The sequence below is a fragment of the Theropithecus gelada genome, chromosome 15, assembly GCF_003255815.1.
Source record: "Theropithecus gelada isolate Dixy chromosome 15, Tgel_1.0, whole genome shotgun sequence".
NCBI classification, from domain to species: Eukaryota; Metazoa; Chordata; class Mammalia; order Primates; family Cercopithecidae; genus Theropithecus; species Theropithecus gelada.
In genome coordinates, this window is record NC_037683.1 from 69,376,026 (window position 1) to 69,380,741 (window position 4,716).

A 4,716-nucleotide genomic window follows, 5' to 3' on the forward strand; every position below is an offset into this window, starting at 1 on the left:
CTGTGCATGGCAACATGCTAAGGAGATTTAAAAATTTGTTCTATGTGACATGACTAATTCCTGAAGAGCTGGGATTTTTTTTTTTTTCAAAATTGGTATTTCTAAACTATACTACATTTCCACAGCATCCCTTTCCTTTAAGAGTCCTCCTTAAGCAAGGTTTACATTTATTAGGAGATGCTACAAAAACTACACTGTATTATTTATTTTCAAACCCACAATTAGGGTTCAGAAGATGAAGAGAAATCCATCAGGCAAACAGCAAAACAGTAAACGATATAATTGGAAAATGTGTCCAGAAACTTTATTTGATATGAAGTTTTATTCCAACTTCTAAAATTCCCTCTGTGTCAAAGGGTTGAAAGACTAGAAATTACTTTTCCCTCCTTGTCTTCCAGCAGAGTTTTAGTTAGGGTTAGCTAATGAGAAGAACTTGGATGAGATGGAAAGCAAAATGAGCAAAATTACTATTCTTTGGCAAAAGCTTAGAATAGGCATGTGGCATTTGTATATGACAGACGTGGGGTTTTGCCAGGACTGTTCACCCATCTCTCTGAGAACCACACACTCTGTTTTTCAGAAGCTGCTGTCACCTGTGATGCCTCCCTTGAAATTCCTGCACGTTCCATTTTTCTGAAAAACAGAAACACGCTCCCTATTCTTTGGTCTCCCAGTTCTTATATTATAATTATAGTGTAAGATTCAAATTCTTCCCTGAAACACATAGAGTGGCTCATGTATAAATGAAAAATCCTAAGTAAGACAGAAAGGACCAAAATAATGTGATGTCAAAAAACCAACATTGAATTAAAAATTTATTGGCACATTAAAAACATACTGATTGAAAGAATACTTTTAAAATACCATAGATAATAATTTGTGGGAGCTTCAGATAACAAAATTCCACATGATAAATTTTTAAATAATACTTAAAATAGTAATATGTAAAAAGAGATAAATGACAAGATGGAGAACGTTGATCTGAGAATTCGCACTTCTAACAAGTTCCTGGGTGTTGCTGCTACAATTTATGTGAGAAATCGCTGTCATTGTGTGCATTACCTTTCTGCTGTGGAGGCTGCTGTCAGCACTTGCACACCAGGGTATTCATTCCTCTGTCCATTCTCTAGCTTCCCTGTACTTCAACCCTTATCATTCACATCACAGTTTCCTCAGATGACTCTACTTAGGCATGGAAAGAACCAAGATTTCCTAGGAAATTTTGCTCCTTTAGAGGAGTCTATATTCAATGACAGATTGATAAATAAATAGAACATTGTAGGGTCTTCTTTGAAGTAGGACAAATTCCTTGGTGCAATTTATGTGTCAAAGTTTCCTGTGGCATCAGGGTGACATGGGAATTTTACTTGAAATAACACCCTTGCTTGGCTCCTTTCTCTTTCTTAACCTGCTTCTTCACTGCTCTTCTCTATTTCTCTCTGGATAACTTCTGTAATAAATCAAGTTACTTGTATCTGAAAACTCCATAATCTGTATGGCTAGTGACTACACTTTTTGACAGTACAGCTTCTACCATAAACCATAGTTTTATTGGAAAGTGCTGTTCTAATGGGCTTTATTGATTTTATCTTGATTTTATCTTTCTACAATGAAAGGTTATATATAGTCTGATTACATTATTTGAAGTAGAGATAGTAATAATTAGGGGCTGCATTTAATTTTATTAAGGTTTATTATTTGTGGTTTGCCCTTACTCTTAAAATGTGCCCCATATGAGGTCTCAAATAATGACCTCATGGTCTTTGAACTCTAATCTTTGTGTTCCTAGTACAAAGGGATTGTTGAATGTTCTTAGTTTCATAGCTTCTTAGCCTCATGCACAGTCTAAGAAAAAAAATCCATTAGTGTGTTGACGCAGACCAGATTTTGACATCATTTCTCTGAAGTTCTTTTTTCTACATGATCTTGTTCCCTCAAGTTGTGACTGTCTTAGTATAGCTAAACTTCGACTTTACTTTCTGATTCACATGAATCTTCCAAAGACTCTGGTTAAAGAATTCTATTTAGTTGCTCAGTCCACTGAAAATTAGGTATAAATTGAAGAAAAAATATTCAGCGAAGATTGAGCTCACTTAGTCTATTCTTATTGTCTCTAATATCCTTATTTTTCAATTCCTGGCTGCCTTGTATACTCTTCTATGCCTTTATTTGGTAGCTGAGTTGTGATAAATCTACATTAGTTTGTTTTCGCCTCATTCTTATTTGGATTCTAAGGCTTTAGCTAGCTATCTTTCATCTGTTTGAATAATCCTCAGGCATTGTTTCTTCAACTATTCAGCCTTATTTTCTCTCTCTTATTTTTCAGTCTCCAGTTACCCAGATTAGACCACATAACTGTAACTACGTATTATCCTCTATCCCTTAATTGTTATTCATGTTTTACTTCTTATATTCATTCTGGATATTTTCTTCAAATCTATCTTCCAGCTCATTATTCTCTCTTCAGCTTAGTGTATTCTTTTGTTAAACACATTTATTTTATTGATTTATATACTTTTCAGTTCTCTGCCATATTTGTCTATCTTATCTTCTATCTTTTAGAACATGTTAAGCATTATCTACATAATTACATTTTCTGGACCTCTTCCAGGTCTATTTTTATTTTTTATTGTGTTTTGCTTTGTAAAAATAATGAGTTTTGTTTCCTTCCAAGTAAGGTGTAAAGTATAGTGAATACCATATATAAGAATTATAGAGATATTTCAAGGAGTAGAATTAATTTACATCCCTGTAAAGAGGATGTTTGTTTACTTTTATTGTATGTCAAGGGCAATAGCAACCTGTGATAACCTTAATCTGTTCAGAAAAGTTTAGATTATTTAGAGCAAGGCTGCAGTTTTTGAACATGCTAGTATATTTCTGATTCATTCTCACCAGTATAAATTATCATTTTATGGTCTTAAGATAAAGTGTAGGGGGTTTAAAAGCTTCTTCTACTTGCCATTTTTCTGGACTCCATTTTTTTTTGTTCCCTATTTCCTCTAGGCTGTCAAAGTATCTGTTTAACTTTTTTTATATATCAGCTTCCTCTTCTGGAATTACTAGATGCTTCTAGGGGGAAAGTAGCTAAATACCAGTACTACTCCTTTTTTTATTTATGTGCTCCTTTACTGCCTTATTAGTTTCCTGTTTCTACCTAATGAGTTTAAAAAACAAAACAAAACAAAAATATTTCCTGAATTTCTAGCTTTTCTTAGCAGGGAGGTTGGTCCAAATTACTTAGGTCTCCATTTCTCTATATGAGTATCTGCAAGCATGACTTTACTACAAACTATTTTTTTCCTAAACCAAGGAATAAGTAAAAGCTATGTTTAACTTACAAACATTTAAAAAATAATTAAGTTAGGGTCTTAATACACATAAACATGCATGAAATGGTTTATGATAAAGGGCTTAGAAAAATGTTTTTCTCTGAATTGTGCTTATATCATCAGCATCTGGATTATCATTTATTGTCTTCTATGTATTATAGTTGCTGAAGGCTGATGATATAGTCATGTCAGAATCATCACAATGTTTTATTAGCTATATCTGGCCAGACATGCTAATTATAATATAGGTGACATCTCTGTCACATTTGTTCAAGGATCACACTTAATATAATCTTGATTAGATATATGTATAGCTATGATTGTTCGATTCTGTGTAGCTAAGCATATTATGGTTGTATTGTTTAGGAGTCTTGACTTAATTATCTAAAAATCTCCAAAATTTTAGTGGCTTAATCAAATATAATTGTATAATTTTCTCATGTAATTGTCCTAACTTACGGTTCAGACTGGCTGACAATCTCTCCCTTTCCTGTAAGTAGTAACTCAAAGACCTTGGCTATTTACCTCTGAGGGTCCACCACCTCTTAGAACCTTTTCATTAGAGACTGCATCAAGCAAAAGAAAGAAATCACTTCTCAGCCTTTTGATTAAGATCAAGTATAGTATCTGTTCTTATCAGTTAAATATCTTATATGTTCCTGTTCTCAGGACAATATTAAATGGATTGTTTGAAATAGCAAATGGAACATAAGTTTGTTTTGTCTACTCCATACATTAACCTGGCACTGCAGTACTGCCAGGAAGAGACAGAAGAAACAAGAGAGAGAGAAAGAGAGAAAGAATGAAAGAAAGAAAAAAAAGAAGGAAAAAAGACAGACAGAAAGAAACAAGAATGAAAGAAAGAAAGAAAGAAAGAGAAAAGAAAGAAAGAAAAGAGAGAAAGAAGGAGGGAAGGAAGGAAGGAAGGAAGCAAGGAAGGAAAGAGAAAGAAAAAGGAGAAAGAAAAAGTTTAGGCAAAGAAGCAAAAAGAAAAAAATAATCACTACCACGCAGATGATATCACTACAATTGTAACTCAGATTCTTTATCTACAGGTAATGTAGGAAATGCTACATGCCCAGAGAAAAGAGGAAACAGGCATCAGTGAATATCTGATAGTTTCTGACCCAATGGTAAAAACACCTTCATTTGTAAATAGGCATACTATTGTCTTCTGGGAAAAAAATGCTGCCTTTTTTTTCTTCCAACCAGAAAGAGAGTAAATAAAGAAGAAAATAATAAAGGTCAGATGCTATAGTTATCTTTGTTTCTGTTAAATATAGAATTCTAGGTTGACCCTTTGCAATAACACATACATGCACATCTATACAATAACAAAACAATACTATTGTCCTATATAGTTTTTGTCTTCCATGCACTGTGT

The 4,716-nt window shown here is 33.4% G+C and overlaps 1 non-coding gene across 1 annotated transcript; it reads left to right on the top strand.

Moving 5' to 3' along the window:
* The first annotated feature begins 3,920 nt into the window (after positions 1–3,920).
* LOC112608818 lies at positions 3,921–4,106 on the top strand. Its single transcript, XR_003116101.1, has one exon. It is a non-coding gene; the product is annotated as a U2 spliceosomal RNA (small nuclear RNA).
* Positions 4,107–4,716: the final 610 nt, after the last annotated feature.